Here is a 27,982-nt window from a genome sequence, read left to right as displayed (position 1 = left end):
TTCAGTGGCCAATTGTGTCCATTATATGCGTATATATGCTTTAAGTTTCCAATAATTAGTGTGAACATCCGACCTCAAGAACTATTTTGATTGATTACGTTTCACTTTTATTGCGATGTGGAAATTCTGATTAATTGCCAAAACTCTGAAGCTTTTACTTTATTGGCGATGGAGTCCCGAGGTTTTATGCGCCAGGAAACGGAAATGGAAATTTCAGAATTCCCTGTAATAAGCAAAATGATCTACTAGAAGTCAAATCCAGAACAACAGAGGCACTGCTCCAGCAGGAAAAAGACATGACAAGTATAAAGGGAGGTTAGCCTTCAAACAGGATAGAAGCAGAACTTCTATTCAAGAAGCATCAGCGCCCAACAAAACGGATTTCAGGTACGTCTACCCGAAATGACGCAGTCGGTCATTGGCTTCAGGTTATAGACACAATACAAATATATAAAAGACCAAATTGTCAATGAGAGACCGTATTATTGTGTAGTAAGTGTAACGTTCGTTTGTGACTAAAACAACTGTCAAAGTGCGGGTATCGAATGGATAAAGAAGATAAATTCTGGTGTTAAGCGCTGTTATAACACAGAACAAGCTGATGAATAAACAATTTAACACTGGTATCAATTATCGCATCGACATCTTAGCGTAATGTAGACTTGTGCGTTCGTTAGCCTTCACAGTAATAGTTAAATACCGGGGATGCTTGCCGCGGATTGCACAGAATTTTCTAATAATCGCGGTCCAAACTCGGTAGTGTCACCTTTCCTAGAACTTACATCGCTCCAGAGGCTGAGAGGCGAGAGTGACCGATTTCCACTCTTCGCTTCTTCAGTGAAAGTTAAAATGATACATAAATCGCAAATAATCAGTAAATAATGTAGATTATATGTAATATAACTGTAAGAGAGCAAAAAATCGCATCACTTCATGACACTGTCATTTCTGTAGGAGACGATCTATAATAATTACCAGTGTTACAGTCTTCCTGTGGGAACACTTTATAAACCAAGTTCGCAAATATTTGTGCAATGATAACTAGGTTTAGCAAATTAAACTGCCACGTTCAGATCTGAAAAATATTTAAGGAACAGGTTACACGCCAGTATGCAAATGCAAAAAAATATATAAAGAGACTCCATAGTCTGGTTCTTAAATATTTTTCAGGTCTGAAGATTGCAAATTAATTTTCTGAAACTATTATCAATATCGAAATATTTGCTATTTTGGCTAACAAAGTGTTCCCACATGAAGACTACTGCTGCACTAAAATGGAATACAGTTCGAGAACAGTACGTTACGAACACAAAATCATTACTCTGTAAAGCACTCACAGGCTGTACGAGCAGTACTCGTGTGAGTATCTGTACGTAGCGCGTCGAACAAATGTCTTGCTTGATGTTTTCATGTTGTGTCACTTGCTGTGCTTCTTGGATCTCAGTCAGTTACTCATTTGTACTGAATGTTGGAGTACACTGGTAGGCCGGTCACAGACTAGTCACGATAACAGAGGCTGGTACCTCCGGCGCAGGTCAAAGTCGTGTCTTGCTACATCGTCAACACACTTGTTGTTTCAGATGTTTCACTCGCTCAGCCGCAGACGGGTATGGAAACTATCAATATACGTCTTATTCAAACAGTCCTGCTAGAATACTGTGGTGCAGGGAGTACCGCACCACAATCGATTAGCAGCGCTCAAAACACTCGTAGAGCAGCAGCTGTATGGGTTGGAAGTACAAACTGTACCAAGGTCCCCCAGCGCCGCAGCTGCCAACTCACGGGCATCGCGTGTGTCGATAGCGACCAGTCGCTGCCTGGTTAAATACCGGAGCACTGACCTACTGGAGACAGTTCTATTCAGTGGGTCGAGACGTGTACAGTCGCCAGTTACCGCCGAGTCTACACGCTGCAGTGTTCGTCCGTCGTCTTCGAGACTTAGGCTCCTTCGCCATCGTACGGCAGCTCTGGGCTCTGCGAAGACATCTCTCAGAGGCACAGTGATAGGACTTAAATATTTTAGAGGACTAGTAGTAATTGTATTGGACACTCCACAAGAAGAATCCTATGAGTATCTCTTCATATTTAATAAATATCATTTTATTACGAATTGTTGGGAATCTTTCTGACTGAAGATAACTTGTGCCGTCCTTCTGCGTTCCCAACAAATGCAACAGAACTAGTTTAGATCGCTCTGGAGTCTGGAGTATAAGGTTGTCAACTGAAGACACCTCCTACCGACTGTAAATATGTACAGTGCTTTATCACAGAGCTGCCTGCATATGTACACCGCTTTATCTCAGCGCCACCATCATATGGGCAGTGCTTTATCTCGGCGCCAACTTCCTGGGTGCCATGCGTCTCGTTCAGAGGAGTCCAGATATTTCTACAGAGTCTGAGCAAGGAGACGGGCGAGATTGTACTCCAGAAGTCGCAGGCGCATGGGAGCTGATGCGCTCAGAAGCGTGACCCGTTTTATAGTAGCAACATGCCTTGAAAACATTCACCTGCACGCTCCTCATGTTATATTGCTGCACGAGAATACCCCACCTAATGTTTCACGGAATGCGCAAGAACTTTATGCAACTCTCCCCTTCCTCTAAAGAGCCATCCAGCAGGCATGTCCAAGGCGAGGGGCATTCAGCCACCTGGTGTTCGATCTATAAACGGCGAGGTAATTATGGAATTGCCTGGTACACATCCGCACTTGACTTGTTTGGTTTGAGGCCACAACGATTGTAAATCATCGCTACATTTAATACGGTTCATGAAAAATTAATTAAATAATAAACAGAGATGAATTAACACTTTAAGCGTCACTGGAAAATATATATACCACTGGTCTTAAATGCGGTTTATTACTTTATTTATTACAAACAATCGATTTTAGTGATATTAACATATCACAGTAAAGGTTTCCATAACGGATAAAAATTTCATATTCACAACAGTTGCTGTGGTAAGTATGAAATCATTTGTATATTTCTAAGCCGTTGGGCTTGCGATACCAGCTAACAAGTGAATAGCGATATGAATATTTACCGACGATCCTTGAGAGACTTGTCTTTCGAGCTGGTTTTGTGTTCAGTTAGCGTTTGTCGTCTGTGGATTTAACCGTCGTCTCATATAAACGTTAAATGCATGAAGTTCATCAGGACTTTTCTTACGGTATGAAGTATAAAATCAATCAAGTGAACCTGGGGGGAGGAGGGAGGGAGGGGATGGTCGTGTCTAAGCATATTTACGGCTAGTTTTCTTCCGTGCTGTTCATGGAAGCAAACAGATTGCCCTTATTAAGTACCAAGTTACACCCAACTGTTCTGATTATATGCTGTAATATGAAATAGTGTTTCTAACTAAGGATGAAGTTTGCATATAATATTGCTTACACAAATTGTCTACAAAGTGTTAGCCACTGAGTTATTATAAATTATTTCCGCTGACAGCGCACATACAGTATGAGTACTGAAAACATGTAACATGACGAAAATAGTTTACGTACATACTCGAATGTAATTGACACACTATTTATTCACTTTTGGTTCGTTTGTATAGTTAGAGGGATCATACCGACGTTTGTGAATTTTTGTTTTAGATCTATAAGAATGACATAATGGAGAGACAGGTGAAGTTCTGGCTGATCGTGTAATGCACTGCTCGGGGGAGGTTACAGAAGAGCACGAAGAAGACTCAGAATTTGGAGGAGACTCTGATGCAGATGATGTAGTTCCTATCTCTGCCGTTTCAAACACTCCTATAGTAACGATGGTAGTGTCAAGTGGACCAGTGGGTGAAATGTACAGTATAAAAATGGTTCTGAGCACTATGCGACTTAACTTCTGAGGTCATCAGTCGCCTAGAACTTAGAACTAATTAAACCTAACTAACCTAAGAACATCACACACATCCATGACCGAGGCAGGCAGGATTCGAACCTGCGATCGCAGCGGTCGCTCGGTTCCAGACTGTAGCGCCTAGAACCGCACGGCCACTCCGGCCGGCTGTACAGTATATATTCAGTTGGTAGCGTAGAATGTTCGCCTCTGCTTGAAGAATCATTTCGTGAAATTCGTGAAACACTATGATACTGAAGTGGTTTCAAATGTGGATTCATAAGCGTGATGTGAAGTTGGTTGGGAAACGCAAGAATTTGGGATATGTTTTCCTCCTGAGTGCATATGCGTACTAACAAAAGTTGACATTGATAATTTTCTGCAGATGTTTTCAAACTTACCACTGAAACTTTCGTCTATGGATTCGTGCTCCTGATCCATTGATATGGATATTTACCACCCCATAAGTCTTGGTGGACATGGAAATCTATATAAATAGAAATGTTTGTTTAAAATCTTAAATCTCCAAAAGTTCTTCACCGATTGCTTTGAAATTTTGACACAACATTCCATTCGAACAGACGCGTGTTTTATATATTTACCGAAGCGCCGTATGTAATATACAAATACTTATGTAATCTGTAAACGGAAATGTTGTCACTAAAATCCTCGAAGAGTTCTTGACCGCATTACTTCAAATTTTTAGACGATACGCAAATAAACATTCAGACGGACGTAGGCTACATATTTGTTAAACGACAGTCTTGTGCTTATGGCTTATGAGCTTATAATTACAGTACTACTATACAGTCTGAATCGTCCAAAACTTTGTAATCCTACCGATTTGCTGGTTAAAACTATGCGAAATACTATCATTGAAGCTATTATCCTCTCAAATCCAGCTGCTGGAGAGGTCATTCTCATAGCCCGTGTACCAATCACACAAACCAATTTACCTATTCATTTTAAGCGACTTCATTTCCCAATCAGGGTTTCGTTTGCAGTGACAATAACCAAAGATCGAGGTTAGAGACAGGGGTAAGAGGACAGAGAAGGGTTAGGAGGAAATGGACGTAGAGAGGGCGGAGGAGGGGATGACAGAGAGGGGGAGAAGGTCATGCACAGAGAGAGGAGGGAGGAGCAGCAAAGACAAAGAGAGGGTAAAGAGGGCATGGGCAGAAGGGAGGGGGGGGGGGAGGGGGAGAGCCCGAGGAACTTCGACGTAACTCCAATACCCATATTTAGGAATTCCGAATGACTGCCCAGTTTCAGAAAATCACTCTGACAATTGCTGGTAATATGCCAGCAACCAAGGTAGCATTGTGAAGTAGATCATATTAGAAACGTGTGCTTTCGCCTTTCTTTCTTTTCCATTTGAGCAGACTGTGCCACAGCATCGTGTGGTCGGGTACAGCTAGTACGTAACAGATCGAGCAGTTTTACTGACTACTATGCCTTAAGAGTACACACGGACGGGTATTTTATTGTTCTGCTGGCCAGGTCATTTCGACACTCGAAGGGTTAATCCAAATATTAATCAGTGTGCTACGTAACGCTGAACGTATTTTCAAGTGTGCGGAACTTGGTGAGCTGAGCCGGCGATGCGGCCTGTGAGGGAGCGCGGCGGCCGGTACGCCGTAACCCGAGCGGGCGTCCGCGGTTGCGGCAGGCGGACCTCCGGCGCCGCTCTGCCTGGCGAGGCCGTCGCCAGGTGGCAGCACCATCAAGCTCCCGCAGCGCCGCCCTCCACGCGTTATTGTTTACTCGTGGTCGCTGCTCTGCGTCACCAGCATCCGAACAATACTTCCTTCTTATTCATGAACCGAATCACCACTACGGAGGCGCCAATGTGGGACGACTCCCCACACGCTTAGTCACCTCGCGGCTAGAAATGATCCATTCTCTGCTCTGCAGCAACAAACAAATGAGGAATGGTTAGACTAACTTGCTGTCGAAGACGAGGTTGCTGGAATGTGAACGTCGGCCGCGTCCTCATAACATTTGCCGTAATAAGATTCCTCTGCATCGATTTAGGGAAAGCGTAAAGTACCTAAATCTAAATGGGCGGCTGGGATGTGACTGTCTTAGCTCCCAAAGTTGAATCCAGTACACCACATGTTAACAGAGATCCAGAATTATTTAAACAACACTCTAAATCAGTGGTCGTCAAACGGCGATCCGCGGACCGCATGCGGCTCGTATTGTGCCGCGAAGGTTCTCAGCTGTGTTTTATAATATGCGTCTACCAATTAAAAGCCGAATCCAAAACCGTCAAGGAACGTTAAGAATTTTCACGAGCGTAGTTTTCCCGCTCATAAGAAACAAGTTCATAGCGACAGCAGTATTTTAAGATGTGCTTAATTGTATTTGACGCTGGTGAATTCGGCCACGAGCTAACTTTGCCGCTTATGTGAGCGGGGGAATGTTTTGTTGTTTGTCTCTCAGTACCGACAACTCATGGGTGTGTGTGACTCGAACCGATCAGCTGCTATAGTATAAATTTCAAGCGGAAGTGACGTGGACACGTAATTGCGCATTATACAGACGGACATCTTCAAATGCGGTACATGTTTTTAGTAAGAAATATGAAATTAAGTTAATGATGTGACAGTTGTGATGACTTGAAGAAAAATTATATTCAAACACTCAGCAAAAACTCGTGATCGTGTCTCATATTTAATAATGTATTTAGGTATGAGTACAATTACTGTTAGTAATCAGTGCGTTATCCGTTCATAGAGACAACACAACACCACTTCACCGGGGAACTGGCGTCACAACTTTGGGCTCGCTGAAGGTGGCAGCAGTGTGATACAGAGAACAGTCGATACGAAGTATTCCAAATGGCGCCAACATTTAACAACTAGTGAATATGGGCGGGTGTCAACTTGTCGCAACCTTACTATAGCTAGTCTGTTGGGGGCTCATAACATACTAATTGATGTAGTTTACAAATAAATAATAAGATCGGTATATATGTGATCCGAGATGACGGCCCACAATTGGAGTCTTCGCACTTGGTCACAAACGTTTGACAACCACTGTTCTAAATGGTCAACATGTGTTGCTGCGGCAGGACAAGAAGGCATAGTCGAGGAGTAGCCGCTTCATATCCATCCATGACGTCAACAAGGAGACCACACGGCACTTGCATTTTTCTAATATTTTATCCTTAAGGAATGTGAAGTTGAGAATTCAAATATAAGTCACACAAGGCAATTAGATGCAACTCTCAATAATTCTCGAGAAAATCACTTTGAAGTTTTGAAGTTTTCCCAATGCCTTTAGTAACCTACCGCAACACTGATTTTGGCATGTGACTCTGTGGTAGAGTGATTGTCTGCTATATGGACAGTCTGGGCTCGATTCCTGGCAGATAAAAATTTTTATTCAAAGATGTATGTTCTACGAGCATTTATGTAAAGCATGAAATGCGTAAAGGTGGAAAAATTCGTAGCGCTCGAAACGTGAAATCGCTGGTTCGAGTCTTGTTTCGGTTATTATTTTTTTCGTTTCTTTTTTATTCAGTTTAGTTTAAATATAGAGCTCATCAAATATATGCAATAACTGGCATTTTATGAAAAATGCATGTCTTCTCATTTCTAATTACATATTACACAGAAAAATCATTTTTCACTGCAAATATAAATTCTTACTTACGGATTGTTTGTAAAATATTGTTAATAAAGGTTGCTTCCATTAAATAAAACAATTACAAATTAAATTTTTTATCTTTATGTATTTTACTCTTCATGGAGGTCCGCGTAGAAAATGCACCTTTGTTTAAAAATTTACCACATCTAAGAATCGAACTCGTGCCTCCCACATGGAGGGCAAGTGCTCTACCACAACGCCGTGCTACCTTTCCAAAAGTTTGTCTTACTTTAGGATGTTAAATTCACCCTGAAGAACTTGGAAGTCGATTTTCTCGAGAATTTTTGAGACCTGCGTCGCACCGCTTTGTAGGATTGACATCTGAGTTCTGAACTTTACGTACTAAAAATATAAAAAGTTACAAAGATCCGATTGCCGTTTGATCTCCTTGTAAGTATAAGTCTTCTCCGTCTCCTACATTTTTTCTGATTTACAGTGTCGTCCTTCAGGGAGAGCCATGTGTGGCGCTGCCGGTACAGCCATCATGTCCCAACAATAAGGCAGTGTCTGGCACCACAGACACAGAGTGTCCTCCAAGGAAACAGCGAGCTATGCGACTGTTAAGGAATAATTATTATTGTCGTTAGTTTCTCAGAAACACATCTAAAAAAGGCACAATCTGCAAACAGTGGTCGCTATTTTTTCTGGGTGATCATTGTCCTTAAAAAATACATTTGACGAGGTTGCAACAAGGAAAGGAGGAATAGAGGGTCAACGCCCAGTCGACTACGAGTGAATTAGACACAGAACTCATGCTCAGACTGGACGAGAACTTGGAAGAAAATTATCTGTGTCTTTTCGAGCCCGCATCTCGTGGTCGTGCGGTAGCGTTCTTGCTTCCCACGCCCGGGTTCTCGGGTTCGATTCCCGGCGGGGTCAGGGATTTTCTCTGCCTCGTGATGGCTGGGTGTTGTGTGCTGTCCTTAGGTTAGTTAGGTATAAGTAGTTCTAAGTTCTAGGGGACTTATGACCACAGCAGTTGAGTCCCATAGTGCTCAGAGCCATTTGAACCATTTTTTTGCCTTTTCGAAAGAACCATCCTGTCATTTGCCTTAACTCACCCAGAGAAACCACGGAAACCACAAATGTGACTGGCCGGACGGGCGTCTGAATCCGACTCGACGCTGATACCTCCAGTGTAATAAGCATTGCGCCATATGGTTCTGTCCAGCTTCCAGGTCTTGTGTTGTAATGCCTAAGGAGCAACTTCAAAATTTATTTGAACGAGTGATAGTCTCCGATTGCAGAACAACTAAGCGGAATGCCATTGCGAAGTGGTGGAGCAAATCGAAAGTACCAGCCCATATTAGCTCTACAATGCATGTCTCCGAGATTCTCATGAAGTGACTATAGATTTACAGTTCAAGTTCTCTCTCACAAAAGTACTTTATATTTCCATAAAACTTTATTACATTTATCAAATACGATATTAAGTCTTCCATTGGACGTATAATGATTATTTCTGCTGATAGTTTGCTGTGGTTTTCGTTCTACGTTAGTGTAACATTCTGTTCAGTATATGTCAGTTGCGGAACTAGGAACTTCATTTTCTTTGTGGTGGCGTCTGTGGTGTCGAGTGCCAAAGCAAGGCTGTTGCCTCGCAACACACCTACAAGAAAAGATAGTCGTTGCAAGCTGCGTTGACGAATTAACGACACCGGCATAGCCATACCCAGAACTGTATCGCTACGCCGCCGTATAGGCTCTTCTGCTTACGACCGAACGCAGGACCGTTCAGCCTCAGTCTGCAATCATCGACTATGACGACGGCATCGTCTTCCAGTAGGCCAGTTGTGTGATCAATTTATTAGATGTAACTCAACGTGGAAATTATTGTTAAACGTACTCTGTGTGAGAGAATTCTAGCCGGCCGAAGTGGCCGTGCGGTTAAAGGCGCTGCAGTCTGGAACAGCAAGACCGCTACGGTCGCAGGTTCGAATCCTGCCTCGGGCATGGATGTTTGTGATGTCCTTAGGTTAGTTAGGTTTAACTAGTTCTAAGTTCTAGGGGACTAATGACCTCAGCAGTTGAGTCCCATAGTGCTCAGAGCCATTTGAACCATTTTTAGAGAATTCTATTTTGTCTGCATCAAGTGATACGTTAACGTTCAGAAACAGCTACAAATATGAAATTCCTGTAGAAATGGATTATGCGTAACAAAGTTATCTAAAATTCTGTGTGCCATAGTGGCCACTCGATATGCTCCTGTAGCAAACTAAAGAACCCATCGTTGTACCGACGAGTGTACTTTCATCCTGTAGAAAATTCTCTGCTCTGCACGGCCAGTTTAGGCCCAAGAAACGTAAGTGGTCGCTTGGGGCGACAAAGGCGCCGTTGATGAAGAATGTGTGCACAGAGTGCATCACAGGTTTATTTTTAAAGGCCGTACTAAGAGCCCAAAGAATGGCAGCTAACGTGTGTGAGAGAGAGCAAATGCGGGCGTCAAATGAAATGTCGCTTGTGTGGAAAAAATTTTCTTGGACTAGCTCTGTGAATTGAAACGAATGAATAATGCCTGCAACAGTGAATAATAGATTCGGAATAATCATGGCTGCGAGTATCTATTGGCTGCGAGTATTATTTTTATTTTTCTCCTTCATATACCTAATGCCCTACACAGTCTTGTGGCGGCAGCTGTGAATCAAACCAACGGAACAACTGTAAAGGTGAGCGAGCAATATGAAGCAGTGGTGAAACACTGAATTTGTATTTGGGAGGACGATGGTTCAAATCCCCGTCTGGACATCTGGATTCAGGTTTTCAGCGGTTTCTCTAAATCACTCAAGGCGAATGGTGAGATTTTTCTTTTGAAAGCATACCTCCCGCCGATTGCATTCATCTTTCCCGACTTTGAGATTGTGCCCTGTCACTAATGATATAGTCGTCGACAGGACGTTAATCTTTAACCATTCCTTTTTCCTTTCACCACTATGTTGGTGCACAGCCTGGTCGAAGAAAATCCTGATGTAATGACGATGCGAATATTCCACCCAAAGAAGACAAAATAGAATAAAAATAAATCTTCAAAGCCGTACTACTTGTTTGGCACAATGAATACCAGGTTATGGTTTACAGTCTCGGTACACATATTACACTACGTACTGGACTCCTGTGCAGTCGTATTTTGCGAGTATGTTTTTGGCAGATCTTACAGGCTGGAATCCGTCCTATCTCCAAAGTAATAGCCGCGCACGCCTGCGATTTCGTGTGGAGTCAAAGGTGCTCCAATGCTCTGCTTTACCGATATGCGATATTTTCTGTTCATCAGCAGACTTCGCCTCAATAGTTGGATTACGTTTTAATCTTCTCCGCTGAGTATCACTGTAGGGACGTGCGACACGTTGATGGCGGTTCATTCGTTAAATTGACATACTAAGCTTCTCGAGCTTCCCATGTGGTGCAAGAGTAAAGAAAAGATCGCCAACAATAAGCCAGAGCATCCCTATTACGGTGCATTCTAAAGGAATGTGTGCTTAGAGCAACAAAGGAGCACTATCGACTTGAATTCTTAAGATGCGGCAAGACTAACCTGACCGGCCAACAATTAGCACTCCGTGCAAGCTGCAAAAAAAGGCGCTACAACCGCCAGAAAAAGGCACGCTGTTCGTGTTTATTCTGCACGTAGGAGACTAATGTCGACAAACCATTTTCCCTTTGCAACCCTTAATTAGAGCACACTGTAACACGACATAGACCTGCCATTAAAGACTCGCACGCCTATCACTCGAACACAGTACGTTACTGTACTCGAGATACAAATACGAAGTATCGATCGTCAACGTTCGGGGCCCAAATCACACAACAAAACTACTTTTGCTGGTTCCTCTCTATGGTGTTAAACCATTAATGAGATATCGACATGAAGTATAATAGAACACCAAAGCAAATGAATCAAAGAAAGCAGCCGGCCGAAGTGGCCGTGCGGTTAAAGGCGCTGCAGTCTGGAACCGCAAGACCGCTACGGTCGCAGGTTCGAATCCTGCCTCGGGCATGGATGTTTGTGATGTCCTTAGGTTAGTTAGGTTTAACTAGTTCTAAGTTCTAGGGGACTAATGACCTCAGCAGTTGAGTCCCATAGTGCTCAGAGCCATTTGAATCAAAGAAAGAGTAATATGATTTAAGGAATCATCCAGAAATTTGTCTGAGTAAAACTGTATCAGGTAGGCTACACGGAGTTTCAACAGTACTTCACCCAAATTTGAAAATTAAGGAAAGGAGATTAAATTATAACGTATCATCGGCGACGACGTCATTAAGGACAGTACGACGATGCTCTAGAAAAGTATAGACAAATAATTCAGTAGCTCTCCTACATTATATTATACATTTCGATGATCGTAACTAGGAGAATAACCGTTGGCCACAAGTGTTCCCTACAGCAGAAAGGAGCACAGGTATTGTTTTTTTCGACCTCAAATGGCGATCATGCGCCTTCAGAGGAATGCTGTGACTCGGTTTCCTGTGACCTAGGCCGTGCAGGGTATTGTGTATAGAAACAAAGGCAGATGACGACGCGGTTCTTGTTTACATTCATGGCGCGCGAAGAGTGTGCGTGTCGCCACTTTGTGCAAAAAAAACCACAAGAAGGGACGCGTGTTTTTCGCGTGAGGAACAGGCGTTTATTGTTGAGCAGGTGTGCCGAGTCCACAGTGAGTGTACACGGCAAACACTGGGGCAGCAGCCTGGGCTCGGAAATCCCGCGGTGCGCCCTCCACCGGCGCGTCCGACAGCGCATCGTGTCTGCGTCACTGGGCACTGGGTTGGTCTGCCTCCAACAGAGGGGCAAAAGGAAACCAACGTTCAGAAACGGTATGTATTAATATGGCTTTCTGCAGTCATTTAAGTAGTGCGTTATTCCAGTGTTATGACTATTTTCTCTGTACCTAGAAATTAAGTGTAGTTCATGAGATCTTGGTGTAAGAACTCAGTCAACAATTAGATATGACTTATACCATAACAATACTGTTCGATTTTCATCTCGCTTAATCGCTCTGCCAGAGATATTACATAGTATTAAAGCTTATTGTTCCATAATATAATATTCGCGAAAAGTAAAGCAGGAGAAAAGATTTTCAACGGAGAAAGAACCGAACCAAATACATTTCTAGAAAGAACGTGACTAGATTTTAAAATCAAATATGAACTAAAACTGAAAACATAAAACATCAAATTTCTTTAGTCAGATGCAAAATTCTTGAGCAAGGAATGAAGAGAATTTAGAATTTAACGTCTCGTAAACGCCAAGACTACTAGAGATGGATGGAAACTACCTCCTTCGCAAAAGTGATTCAAAGAAACCAGGAGAAGCTAAGACGGAATGGTCAGCCTGGAATTCTAGCCCTGTCCCAGCCAAACATGAATTATGCCGGCGGCGCCCGTAATTTCAAGCAACGATTCGATACTCGGTTGCTAGTAGAGATTTTCTGGCAGGTAACATGCTTTTCGTCTCTAGCGACGCTTAATGCCTTTCCGAGGTTCAGATGCCACGTTAACATCCAGCTCTGCATCCTATACCTGACTGAATGCAATGTTTTCCAGATCGGAGTAAAGATACGCAATTCTCCAACATTACCACCTTCAGTAAAAGCACTGTGGTCTCCAAGCTAGGGCCTTAAACACAGTGCTTCCTCTGTCGGTAAACTCTTGAGACGTAAAATCTTCTATGGCTTCTTCTCACTTATGGCGTTCGCGAGATGTGCAAGCTCTCATGAGGTTCTCCGAGCGCCACCTCTAGGCGGTTGGTCTAAGACCACACGGAGCGGCCGTGGCAGACAGTAGGCTTTGAACCTTCTACCAGGTGGGTACCGGAGTACTTGCAAACTGCCGGCTGCGGTCAGCTGGCGGAACAGCGGGAAGTGAGCTGTGCTAGTGGTTTGATTCTTGGCCACGTTTCCCGTAGCATGTTATTCGGTGACATTTCTGCTGGAACTCGTATTAGCTCCCAGAACTATGAAAACAGTTATTTACAATGCATTGAAGTACATTCGGTTTCTTTAAGTCTCTTGTTTAATCCAGGATTGCGGATGTCATACAGACTGTTTTGAGGTTCCTTTTCTGAACTCATATGGTTAGGTTTAAATAAGGAAATTTGTTCAGAGTACAGAGGCGGTGCCAGCGTTTTAGCAGTGGCCGTTACTGACATGGGCTGGGGCTTGTGTTTATGAAGTTGTTACCACTATGGCTGCTGCGCGTTAATACCGTAGCACCCAGTTGTAAAAAGTGTATTCCTGGCATAAATTTCACGGATTTCATATCCTGGACTACCTATGGTGCCATGAAGTGTGGTGCAAAAAGAAAGTTATGTATTATATTTGAAGAAGTATCCTGTAATGATTATTAATTCAGTATTATAAGTTATTTTACTTCTGCCGGGCCGGCCGCGGTGGCCGTGCGGTTCTGGCGCTGCAGTCCGGAACCGCGAGGCTGCTACGGTCGCAGGTTCGAATCCTGCCTCGGGCATGGGTGTGTGTGATGTCCTTAGGTTAGTTAGGTTTAAGTAGTTCTAAGTTCTAGGGGACTTATGACCTAAGATGTTGAGTCCCATAGTGCTCAGAGCCATTTTTTTGAACTTCTGCCGGGTTGCTTTGTGGCTTTAGGATGTAATTGGGCTGCTCATTATAGTCATTTAATGATGTTTTATTTTACGTTATTTTATTGAAAGGTTTGTTAAATGTTGAGCCTTCACGTGAGTGAGTTTTATTTTATGGCACATTCTATGGTATATAATAATTTTTTGCGGGGTATGGTTTCTGGACTTGTTAACTTAAGTGTTGGGACTGTGTTACGGTATCCATATCTGGAGCGGACCTACATGGAAGTAAAGAACCACAGGTGCAAGCTAGTTCGACAAGATTGTGACCTTATGTCTCGACCGTTCTATCATTGTTTATTTTTCAGGTGATCAGAGTTATTTTCTTTATAACATGTAACTGAGTGGCCAATATGGAACTTTCTGACGTTTAAATAGCTCCCGGTGCTACTCTCTGTATTGCGGTATTCCTGCAAACTGTTCTCCTCTGTTCCACGGCTTCGCTTCTTATATTTTTTATTAAAATTGAATGTGTTTAATTAATAAATATTATGAATTGTTATTCTGCGCTTTAATAACTCAGATCTCGTTCCACTACATGCGGTGGTACAACAGGTACACAATCAGAACTGAAAGGCGGTAATTGAGTTCATTGCAGCGTAGAACCAAAACCTCAAGAACAGCAGGCTATAAACAGAACTTAAATTAATGGTGAACAAGTTGGAATCAGTGTGTATCTGCTATTCAAATTAAAGGCAGAGCACAATGCGATGCAATTGGAAGCTAATGACAATGAAAAACACCAGCACATCAGTCGAGTGAACGGAAATGGAAGTACGTCAGTGAAAGATCAAGGAGACGATTGTTGGAGCTAATACAATTGGAAGCAGGCTGAGGAAGTCTAACATGGGAAGAATGTAGCTAACAACATAACAGTTATAAGAAGTGTTGAACAATTGCATATCACGCTGTGGAAACTGCAGTTGATAAATGATGATGATTTGTTCCACATCACCGAACCGGGAACATCGCATTTTAATTTTACGTCTTTATTTAGTTCAAATGGTTCAAATGGCTCTGAGCACTATGCGACTTAACTTCTGAGGTCATCAGTCGCCTAGAACTTAGAACTACTTAAACGTGACTAACCTAAGGACATCACACACACCCATGCCCGAGGCAGGATTCGAACCTGCGACCGTAGCGGTCGCTCGGCTCCAGACTGTAGCGCCCAGAACCGCACGGCCACTCCGGCCGGCCTTTATTTAGTCTACGATAGTGTTCACTGCAAGAAATGCCATCTCCCTCGTACATAGTCCCAATTACTGAATATCTAAACCTTGCAAGAAACATAAAGGCGTTCTGTTCTTGAAGATTTAGAGGAAATCCGACGTGTTATCTTCTTGTGACTAAGACGAACAAGAAATAGTTCAGGAATCTCTGCAACCTTCGTTGACATGAAACATAAAGGTGCTCTGTTCTTGAAGATTTAGACGAAATATGTCGTTTTATCTTCACGTGACACTAAGATGAACAAGAAATAATTCAGGAATCTCTTTAGTCTTCATTCACATGAAACTATAAAACCACCAAATAACAACAGGAGGAGCACCCAATAATTACAACATTTGCATAGAAACTCCATAGGAAACTTTAGTAGACACACGAAAAGTATCCCTACCGTGTTCCATCCACAAATGGGTCGCGGTGAAACATCACTTAATTAAAAAATCACTTAATTTCTCTGTACGCGCCCTAGTCGCTCTGTTCTTGAGGTCTCCCCGCAAGATGTGCGATAGAGAAATGTGACTGGAACAGCTCAGCAAAGTTACCCGAAAAGAAAAAGAGGTTCCTAAGCACTCTTTCGAAGAGTCTACAAGTTAGAATCCAGTGTCTGAAGACCTTCGAGCTGTTCCTGAATTGACACGGTGAAGATCCCCCTTACTTGAAAAATGCCTCGGATCGCACTAAGGTTTGGATACGCTGTCTTTAGGAGCTGCGCATCATTGTGTTGCACTTAACGTAACGGCTGGTAGCTTGGACTGTTCTGATGGATTGATTCTCTTGCTGTTAATGTATGCTGAAAACAAACCAGAAGAGCGCGTTCGAATTCTCTAAATTCACTCTGCCGCTACCTAACACGAAGAACGGCTTCCTTTAGTACAGAGCCGCAACTGAAAGAGAGCTCTCGATTCATAAACAACATCTGTGAAAACGGATTTCCAGAAACAGTAATCTGTGGATATGCTGTCCCTTGTCACCAGACAGGCCACAACCCCGATCTGTAGCACTAGTGTTCGTCCTTGCATGAGCTTCGTACATGACTAGGAGAGGTGCCAAGTGAGTCAGCTTTCTCGCTCTGTCCTCCATCCAGCGAGGCGCGGACTGAAGCCAGGCGCTGTCACTGCCACCAGGCGACGCATCTGGAGAACAGGAAAAGCTATGTTCCCCTGGTGGGGAAACTGCGTGGTGGGTCTGGGGTATACAGTTAGGCAAAAACTAGGAAGCTACTGTTCAACGACGGTCCGTATTTTACTCTGACCTCTGACACATTAAGTCCGTAACATCTGTATGACTTCAGAAGCATAGTTAATGTATATATATATATATATATATATATATATATATATATATATATATATATATATATATAACACACCTGTAGTAGAGAAAATTCTGCCCCTCACTCACAGCACCTCTCAGTTTGATTCAGGATAGAGCCACTCGTTGGTTCATGAAAGTCATAGTACCCAAGGCATCACTTTCCTGTTTCGTGCAAGCCCCTCATTCGTCATTTGCCGTGACAGTGGTTCTTACGGCGTGCGAAAGTGTATGAAGCAGAGACGCCCTATACATGTGAGTTGATGTCCGGGAGAAGTGTGAAAATATGGTAAAGTATGGTGGTCGCGGAATGTGTTCAAATGGTTCAAATGGCTCTGAGCACTATGGGACTTAACATCTGAGGTCATCAGTCCCCCAGACTTAGAACTACTTAAACCAATCTAACCTAAGGACATCACACACATCCATGCCCGAGGCAGGATTCGAACCTGCGACCGTAGCGGTCGCGCGGAATGTGTCTCATAGGGACAGAAGTTTAGTTTCGTGTCTTGGTGTTTCCCGTCAGTGGATACCACGTAGAGTTGCTCTCGTTGGACAGAGATGTTTGCTGGAACGCATCTACTGCAAATGATGCTGAACGTTGGGTCAACAGAGACTGTGCGGTGATAGAATTGGATGGACCCTTAGTAAAAAGTTTCCAATATTAGAGATCATAATTTTAACAATTTTCGTTCATACAGTGATTACAAAACTGAAACCAGCAGTAAATAAATGAAGTTGAGATCTAATATCGATCTGCTTCTGTAGACGACATAATCCTATAGTACTTAAAGAATTTCTATACAAAAAATTACATCAGATTTCGGAAATAAATTAAAAATAATTAAAGGAATAAGATATAGCAATCGTTATTCTCTATTCTAATTTTTTTAAAAATCGGTAGAAAGAAGCAACAGAAGATAACAGCACATCTGTATCCTCCCCACAAGATACTAAACCACACCGATAATAAACGGGCCGCCACGCTGTAAGTAGGTAGGAATCCACGGGTACTTGCTAGACTAAAATCCAGGAAATGTGCACCACCTGCTTCTACTAGGAATACTGTTGGACAGATTCTGTTCAACAGTAAAGACAACGTTTGACCTTTAGAATAGAGTACAATTTATAGTATTTTTTGCAATCTATGTGGCAGATTAGATGTAGGTCAATCTGGTAGAACTATAACCACTAGACTGCTTGAGCGCAAAAGGAGTTGGAGACTGAAGAAGAAAGATTTCACTGGATGAATGCGGTGGTTTTAAACGGAATGTTCTCCACAAAAGAACTAAAGGCAGAAAATTGATATTACTCGAAATTCTGGGTATTAATAAACACCAATCAAAGAATCCTGACAGTGTTCTTAATGATCAATCACAGTTTCATTATTCACACTTACTGAAATAGCATCAACCAGCTAATATTTTTTTCTCTCTCACCATTAGATAGTAGGCGTATTATAATCGATACACGCCCACATTTCATAGAGTCCTTTCTCTCCCCTGCCCACACCACCTCTTTTCGGCCATTCACAAGTTGTTTTATTTTATGCATATAACACAGCAGGCCGTGCCAAATACTCACTTGTGCGCCGTTTCTGGCTTATAATTTCTTTCATTTTTATCTATGGCTATAAATTAACAAAAGATTTATATGTTCAAGTCTTCTTTGTGAAATGCATTATGCTTGTGTTTTTGTATAGACATATTGTTGACTGTGTGTTGTGTGCTGTCCTTAGGTTAGTTAGGTTTAAGCAGTTCTAAGTTCTAGGGGACTGATGACCTAAGATGTTAAGTCCCATAATGCTCAGAGCCATTTGAACCATATTGTTGTAAAACGTCACATATGTTTGGAAAAATAATCTTTGCACAGTCATAACCTTTCGCAAAGTGTTGCGTGGACCATCTGCGTAGTGCTAAGTTAACTGAGGATGACCTAGAAATCCGAAAGCCGGTTATGAAGCGATAAATCGGAGCCCTGGTGAAACAGTACAAAGGGCAACGGAAGCTTTTGCTTGCTGGCACTGCACATTTTGGCAACTGTTGTAAGGGAAAATGGCGGAGGGAGGCCGGGGGGTGGGCGAGTCAAAACAACAGATGCCGTATGCGTTAGTGACGTACAGATCGTGTACTTCAGTGTTCGTGTTCAGTTGGCTGAGTGAAATTTCAGAAGGTCAACCAGTGGGTATATTTTTGGGGTGATGGGATCTTCAAAAGGTCTCGACATCGGAAAACATACCGTCTGGTTACATGTAGTGAGTCTTACACAAAAAACATGACTTTCCATAAGTCTATAACCATCAGCTAGACGAGTGGAGAAAATTGCCGAACGTCATAACCGTCTCCCTTAACAGCTGGCACGCATTCTGTCGACTATAGAGTATACTATTACAAAAGAAAGTAATTAACTACCATGAAAAAACTTAATAGCGGAAATTGTCTACTTCTTTTTAATAATGTTTTCACTTCGTCAATATATGCACTATCAAATAAAAAAAGTGAAGCACCCGGAATGGGAGGAAGAAATGAAATGAGATTTTAAGGATTGAGATCGTAGTGATAAAATCGAATCAAATTTACGAAGAACTTGGCTGTATGAGCAAATTTCTCAGTATGAGCTTATGCCCCCTGGACTGAATGCATGTACTGGTTCGATTGGGAACGGTGTCATAAAGCCGATGCATCCTTTTCTACAGCAAGCCGGCCCACAACTGTTGTAATTGTTCCTTGATATCCCGTATAGTGGCAAAGGGATGGGGTTCACGTCGGAGCTGGTCACACATTAAGTTCCGTGGGGAACAAAGGGACAGAATAGGGACATTGCTGGCCACGGAAGTGCGTCAACATTACACAGACAGTTCACAGACACATGGAATATGTAGACGAGTATTGCCCTGATGAAAAATGGTACGACAATATTGTCGCATGAGAGGTAAACCATGAGAACGCAGAATGTCCGTGACGTACCGTTGTGTCGACATGAGTTCCCTCAAGCACCATCAGCCGTGCACCTCACACCATGACGCCAGGAGTCCAAAACATTGGAAGAATGGTTTCTCGTCGCCGTACTCCCCGACGATGGTCATCCAGCGCCGTGCAGAAACGCATTTCTTCGCCAAACACAATGCCATGCTACTCATCAGCAGTCCATGATTTCCAGTCAAGGCACCACTCCAAACTCAGCTGTTTGTGTTATAGTTTTAACAGAAATATTCCCCATCCAGTTGCTGCAAGTCTCTGACCAGTGGTATGGGATGACACAGAATGTTGCAGGGAGTCAATTACTTGTTTTCAGATATGAAGGTTTATGACATGCTTTGTACACGATAAGGAATTCCTAGCTTGTGATGGTCAGACGAGGTCGATCGGAACCTTGACAACAAGGATGCAAACCCTCAGGTTCCAAGCCGGTCAAATGAAGACCCACAATGACGCCCCGTTTCAAACTCTGTCAGGTGCTGATAAATCATACGAGTATGCTGCATCTCAACATGTGATCGTCGTCGCACCGCGTGACGGGGCTGCGTCTTATCTCGATTGTTGGTGGCGTCTGAAAACTGAGATTTGTGCCTCCAATCTGTGGTGTGTTTCTTGTACTGATGTTCCGGATGCCCTAGTTGTGGTTCCCAATCTTCCTTAGACCATTATCCTTGAGTGCAATCAGATATTAGGTAGTACCACTGCCCTCCCCCCTCCCCCCCCCCTCCTCTCACACCGAATTATCACCAACTTTAGCACCTAACTAAAGTGCAGAATGAAAGCCTTTTCTTGGAACACCTTTATTTTTAAAATGATGAAAGATGAATGACATTTAGTTTTGTGTGTGTGTGTGTGTGTGTGTGTGTGTGTGTGTGTGTGTTTGTTAGAATGAAGGGCGAAAGAATTCGTGATGCATTGCTAGTGCTACCAACAACTCTTCCTCAGATAAGAAAGCTAACTATCCACAGTGAGGGTAGGCACTTGTTACGAAACATACTTCCCCTGCATCGCTCCCCACCATTGTGGCACTTGTTTGACCTGTACACTGCAACCCCATTTTAAATCAAACAGATTTAGATGTATGCACTATACTTACTGTTTGTAAATCACTTGATTACTGCACTCCTTGCTTCTGAACTGGCAGAAATTGGACAACTTCAGGCTGTTAATGCGTTGTATCTAACCGCTCTAATAAAAACTAAACGAAAATCCGCCAGAACAGGCCATGAAGGCCCAACGGTACCGATCGGCCGCCGTGTCATCCTCAGCCCATAGGCGTCGCTGGATGCAGATACGGAGGGGCGTGTGGTCAGCACACCGCTCTCCCGGCCGTTTTGTCAGTTTACGAGACTGGAGCCGCTAATTTTCAATCAAGTAGCTCCTTAGTTTGTCTCACAAGGGCTGAGTGCATTCCGCTTGCCGACAGCGCTCGGAAGATTGGATGGTCAACCATCCTAGTTCTAGCCCAGTCCGACAGTGCTTAACTTTGGTGATCTAATGGGAACCGGTGTCACCACTGCTGTAAGGCCGTTGGCCAAGCACTCTAATAATAATAATAATAATAATAATAATAATGACACTATGTACAGCACTATAGTAGCCCTTATGTAGTTACTACTATGTCGTGCTGTCGATTAATTCATTTTCCTGTCTAGCAGCGAGTAATGAAGGAATTTCTGGACTACTGCAGTTACTTGTTACGTATATGTTGCACTTTTATCATCAGCGATGTACAGAACAAAGCACAACCTATGTGTGTAGTGGGAGAACTATGTGAGGAACCCTAATCTCCACCACATTAATGCTGTTAATTGAGGAAAAGTGATTATTGATACCTCATATAATCAAAATTAGAGTCTCACTAAATAGTGATAATAGGGTAATGGTCTTTTGAAAATAATTTAGTTTCGTGATTGAAAAAGGATCTAAATGCCGGCCGGTGTGCCAAGCGGTTCTAAGCGCTACAGTTTGGAACCGCGCGACCGATACGGTCGCAGGTTCAAATCCTGCCTCGGGCATGGATGTTTGTGATGTCTTTAGGTTAGTTAGGTTTAAGTAGTTCTAAGTTCTAGGGGACTGATGACCTCAGATGTTGAGTCCCATAGCGCTCAGAACCATTTTTTTTTTTTTTTTTTAAGGATGTAATCGTTTGGTTTTTACCCCTCAGAAAACTTCATGTAACCCCTCAGGGGGTAATTACGCCCATGTTGGGAACCACTATGCTAGGTGGAGGTTGCATTTGTCCAGTTGTCTTCTGGCACTGGCGAGACAGTTGCACAGTAGACGTGGCTGACGAGTGGTTTGCAATCGCTGCAGCCGCGTGCCAAGTGCACGGATCCGCGAGGTGTAGACTATGCTGTCTTCCTGCGGAAGAGTCGCAGTCTGGCGGTACTTCGTGAAGGGTGAGTACCTCACTGGTCGGTTGCAAACCGCTTCGGCATGTGGACGGACAAGCGAAGAGCACGGTTTGGAAACCTCTGCAGACGGTCTATGTGCATGTTCGCCAAATAATTGGGTCGAAACAGCGTAAAGTAGATGGCGACGTCCAGCTGAGGTAGAAGTGTTGTCCCAAGATTCAAAAACTGGGAACAGAACCCCCATCCTTACAGAGACCATGTGGAAGTGGTTCTCGATGTGTTGTTCCCATTCTAATCTCCTGTCTATGGTGACGCCCAGCTACATTACTGTGGTGCCCCATTTTCGACTTCATTTGATGACCCGATGCGTCATTTTTTCGAGTGCTTGCTGTAAGCAGCGACATAGGTGAGCGAAAAAAAAGTGTGGGCTGTGTACGGGGTATACAGCATCGGTCCCACGACGGATCCCAGAGGTACGCCAGTACAGTTAGGACGTTCCGATTCTTCTCCTCTGCCCACACGTGGCATGTGATGCTGCCTCTATAAACTCTACCAGGTCTGGTAACAATATGATACAGGAACAACACGAATGGACTCTGATGCCCGTTCGACCTGTCACAGATAGTTGCAACTCTAATAATGTACACATATATCCGCAAATGATGCGTACGTGTAGCAGTGAACTCGAATCTACACTAAGGTGACGAAAGTCTTGGAATACCTCGTAATATCCTGTCGGACCTCCTCTAGCCAAGTGTAATGTAGCAACTCGACTTGGCACGGACTCAACAAGTCGCTGGAAGTCTCCTACAGAAATATTGAGCCATGCTCCTTTATTGCCACCCATGATTGCGAAAGCGTCGCCGGTGCAGAATTTTGTGCGCGATCAGACCTTTTGACTATGTCCCATACATGTTCGATAGGATTCATGTAGAGCGATGTGGGTGGCCAAATCATTCGCTCAAAATGTCCAGAATGTTGTTTGAACCAATCGCGAACAGCGGTGGCCCAGTGACATGTCGAATTATCATCCACAAAAATCCATCATTGTTTGGGAGCAGCCGCCGGAGTGGCCGCGCGGTTAGAGGCGCCATGTCGCTGGCTGCGTGGCCCCTCCCGCTGGAGGTTCGAGTCCTCCCTCGGGCATGGGCGTGTGTGTTGTTCTTAGCATAAGTTAGTTTTAGTAGTTGTACGTCTATGGACCGATGACCTCAGTAGTTTGGTTCCTTAAGAACTCACGCACATTTGAGCATTTGTTTGGGAGCATGAAGTCCACGAATGGCTGCAGATGGTCTCCACGTAATCTAACACACTCATTTCCAGGCAACGATCGGTTCATTTGGACTAGAGGACTCCGTCCATTCCATATAAAAACAGTCCACACCACCATGGAGCCACTACCAGCTTGCACAGTCCCTTGTTGACAACCTGGGGCCATAGCTTTGTGGGGTCTGCGCCACAGTCGAACCCCACCATCAGCGTACTGAAATTGGGACTCATCTGACCAGGCCACAGTTTTCTAGTAGTTTAGGGTCCAAAAGACATTGTCACGAGCCCAGCGCTGCAGGAGATGGACTCGCAACGGTCGTCTGCTGCCACAGCCCATTAACGCCAAATTTCGCCTCCCTGTCCTAACAGATATGTTCGTCGTACGTCCCACATTGACTTCTGCAGTTATTTCAAACAGTGTTGCCTATCTGTTAGAACTGACAGCTATCTGCAAACGCCACTCCTCTCGGTCATTAAGGCGTTGTCCGTGGTGAGAACAGTGCCCGAAATCTGGTATTCTCGGCACTCTCTTGCCACTGTAGATCTAAGAATATTGAATTCTCTAACGATTTCCGAAATGAAATGACCCACGCGTTTAGCTCCAGCTACCATTCCGCGTTCAGAGACTGTTAATTTCTCTCGTGAGGAAACCATTTCACATGGATCACCTGAGTTCAAATGACAGCTCCGCCAATGCAGTGCCGTTTTATATCTTGTGTAAGCGATATTACCGCCATCTGTATATGTACATACCACTGTCCCATGACATTATCACCTTAGTGTGAATCAAACAATCGGGAAGGCAACGGCAGGTTCAACATATCGTCCCACGCGGTCGTCGGACGGAGCAGAACAAGAGAATCCTGCCTTTTCTCACCCTGTTGCACGCCGGAGAGAGCGTGCTGCGGTCCGTGTTATGGAGCGCGGCGGTCCGGGACATGCGTGTGGTAACCGAAGCCGTGGCAGCGTGAGTCATTAGGGAAGACCGGTTCCCACGCAGCCAGCCCCCATCCGGTACGACACAGACAGGCGCAAGGCGCCGGCCCCCACCGAATTCCTGTGACAGAGGAGGCTGCACATCGCTGACCCGGCGCCGTCTTCGAACCTGCTGCTGGTATCGTTTCAGCACAGGTGGTAGGAAACCCTACGTAACTGCGCCCGAATATCTGTAAGATGCAAACCGATACAAATCACCTTGCTGTCTCGTAGCAAGTGTTGTTTAGGCTTCGGCAAAGGATGGATCTGTTGTTGCGCCACAAATTTTAATCAGTTCTGTAACACAAACGTTGAACTGCGCAATTGCCGTAGGAACAGTCAGCGCTTTCCGGTAATGTTAGCTACAGGAACTACTTTTCCTAGGAGAAGGCACTCCTTTGTGTTTCCTCCAAGCTGATAAAACTCAGAGAGCCGTTCCCTGTGTCCATGAGGATACAGCTATCTGATGGAGCAGCTCATAGGCCTTTTTTTTTTTTTTTTTTTTTTTTTTTTTTGGGCCGTTAGCGCGGAAGTTGTCGCCTTGCTTAATAACACCAACTGGCATCCATTACTTTGGAATCAGTCGTGTGTAATATGACGTCGGTAGCATTTCGGTCGCGCCACGGGAGTATACAAGCGCCTGACTAGCCTTCTGCAATTGCGAGACCACACCGCGTGCACTATGAGCTGACCGCAGAACTTTCACGTCGATTTTGGTGGAGTTAGGATTTCCGCCCTTACCGTTCTTTCTATTCATATCTCGCATCTGTCACGATCAGTTACTATATCTTCTGGGTGTTACTTTTGATGATTTCTCACGTTCCACTGCTACGGCTCTCTATGAATTGCACAATCTGTTATATCTTGTGCCATTGTTTTTCTCTTGTTTCTCCTAAGGAGGGACGGCTATACGACGAGAAATCTAGAATAGTCCACTGATGTCCTGTACTGTAACAACGCTATCTCCCTTTCAACTGTGTTTTCAGTAGTTCAGTATATAATTGTGCCACTAATTACTGCTTGTCTATTCCTGGTTTGTGGCTTCCCAATGTGCCTTATCATATGACCCTTTCTGGTCGAATAACTTGCCTTAAGGACGTCATCCGATGCTGGCCCGATCAATGTAATTACTCTCCTCTTCTTCGATAATTTAAATTTTTTGTACTGCTACATTCGTTTCAGGATAAATCACAATCAAGATAACTGGAGCTTGAACCTTGTTCTACATGTTGATCGCCAGTTTTTATCTTGGTTCTAATTTTGTATTCTCCTCATCATGCCATAACTTCTGTTTTTGACATACATATCTCAAAATCATAGCTTTTACAAATGATATTTAGCATCTGTATTGATTTCTGAACCTTACATTCATCATTCGATAGGATGCACTGATCATCTGCGAGAAGCTCGTCATGATTTTATTGACTTAACCACTCACTCAACCACTTCCATAAACTATTGTTTAGGCTTTATGCCTGAGCCCCCTGGCGACTTTAGTGTTGGCACGCATGACACTCCACTGGAGCCACTAATTACTTGGGCTGCGGATATCAGTTCTAATCGTATGTCGGGGGACGAGGGTCATTGATCGAAGAGTGTGTTGTTGTTTCTGGGGGGCCGTGCTGCGGACATTTAGCTGGAGGGCACGTGACTAGCAAGTGGTTGGTTTTGGGGACTCTTGCTGCCCCGTTTGGGCCTTTAGAAGCCGCGAGTGGTTAAATCGGTCGGTGGCAAGCTTTGTTGGCTGGATTAAGGATTAATAGCGACGAGTTGCGGGAAGAGCAGCGGACTCTGCGTGCAACCTGGTCACCGACTTCCGGCCAACTCTGCAAGCTTAAATTTTACGATACCTGGAAGATCACAAGTACCGATTGGAGGCAATAACTCCTTTGCTTGTAATCCTGGAAGTCATGTCTCCTTCACACCTGAGTGGAGTCAAGTGTTGTTTTTTATTGGCACTTGTTATCATAAGGCCATGTCTGTGTTAACATGGAATTAGATCTGTCATTAATGCGACTCCAAGTGACTGTGTGAATAGCCGTTGCTCAGTGTAACTGATAACCGTTTGTTGTTCCTGCCCATATTCTGTGCAAGTGTACGAGCATTCTCTGTTGTAAACTGAATTAATGAAATTTATATTGCAACATTGTATGTGTCTCGTAATTGGATTTCCAGACGCTAATGTTTCACCTTGTTAATTTTCAAGAAATTTTAAGGAGTGTTAGCCGGCCGATGTGGCCGTGAGGTTCTAGGCGCTTCAGTCCGGAACCGCGTGACCGCTACGGTCGCAGGTTCGAATCCTGCCACGGGCATGGATGTGTGTGATGTCCTTGGGTTAGTTAGGTGTAAGTAGTTCGAAGTTCTAGGGGACTGATGACCATAGATGTTAAGTCCCATAGTGCTCAGAGCCATTTGAACCATTTTTTAAGGAGTGTTAAGCTTGTAATTCGTAGGTGTAGCCATTTCTGGAATAAGTTAACGTTGCCTATATCTTAGACATTCTCGTTTGTCGACTTATTTGGACAAATTACTGTTCCCCTTATGTGTGTTGTCAGGGTAATTGTGGCAGTGGACGACGCGTTCCTTACTCCTTGGCCCGGAGCAGCGACATGTTTTCTTCCTGCTGCGGCGACACTTCCTTTGTCGCACGACGTCTAGGTTGGTCCGCAATCAGACGCCTCTATCAGCCGCCTCATCTTGGCTCAAGTTAAGGAAAACTGATCGTTTGATGCGTGCCACGGCGGAGTGTCGCCAGTTAACTCTGGAACTCTTGATTTATTAAATAATGTGAATTCAGCAAGTACATAAGCTTTAAAGCGAGTTCTGCAAGTCCAGAGTTCTTTGTCACTATATTTGTTCTATTATTACTTGTTTAAACCTTGCACCTTCATTGCGACTTCTGGAGTGTGTTAAGTTTTAAAGCCTTTACTTTTGAGTATGAACTATTGAGTTTCCCGTTTTTGTCTACAGTCATTAGGTAATTCCATTCACTGTGAAACTTTTCCTGCCTATTGCTGTTGGCCGTGATAGATATTTGCTGTAATTTGTCACTTTTCTTGCATTTTGAGGGATTGTATTTTTATGTAAAAGTTATTATTAATGTTTCTGCTGGTGTGTACCAGTTGGGAGTCACGTTTAAATTGTATGCATTTCCAGCTTTTCTTGTATTTTGGGTATTTGTGAATTTGTTTAAAGGTCATTATCAATGTTTCTGCTGGTGTGTACCAGCTGGGAGTCGCGTTTAAATTGTATGCCTTCCCAGCTCTTCTTGTATTTTGGGGGATTGTGTATTTTATTGCTTAAGGGATTTTGTGAAGGTTTATAAATTGTTAAGGGCTTTCCAATAGCCAAAATCTGTGGCGTGACTTGTTATCCTTTCTGTATTTTGTGTTGGCGTTGCCTATTTGTTTAAGTTTCATCCATGCTTGGGAATAGTTAGTACCTTCAGTGGCAGTCATTTGTAAATCATTTTACTGGTAAAACTCAGCTTGTTGAAGCAGCTTACCGTCACACCTAGTTTGTGTGACTTCTTACTTGTATTTGGAGACTTATGTATATTCCTGGGTTAAGCCCTGTTCTTAACAGTATAAATTTTTAAAGATTTATATTAATGAATTGATCCTGTTCAGATTATTTAAATTATTATGAGCGTTGTTATTCATTTTTAACAAGGTTTTTAAATTGTAATCTTAATCAGTGTTGTTAAGCAATAAAGTATATTCCATGAAGTGACAAATGACGAAACATGTGGGCCCACCTTCAATGTGTTATTCCTTAAAATTATCC

General features: G+C 43.5%; 1 protein-coding gene and 1 pseudogene across 6 annotated transcripts in view; both read right to left on the bottom strand.

The window, feature by feature from the left end:
* Window positions 1–27,982, bottom strand: part of LOC124609172 — a 754,237-nt gene that overhangs the window by 185,591 nt on the left and 540,664 nt on the right. The gene's annotated exons all lie outside the window — the stretch shown is intronic.
* On the bottom strand, window positions 21,013–21,130 carry LOC124555361 (annotated as a pseudogene).

The sequence above is a fragment of the Schistocerca americana genome, chromosome 1, assembly GCF_021461395.2.
Source record: "Schistocerca americana isolate TAMUIC-IGC-003095 chromosome 1, iqSchAmer2.1, whole genome shotgun sequence".
NCBI classification, from domain to species: domain Eukaryota; kingdom Metazoa; phylum Arthropoda; class Insecta; order Orthoptera; family Acrididae; genus Schistocerca; species Schistocerca americana.
This window is presented reverse-complemented; position numbering and strand designations above follow the sequence as displayed.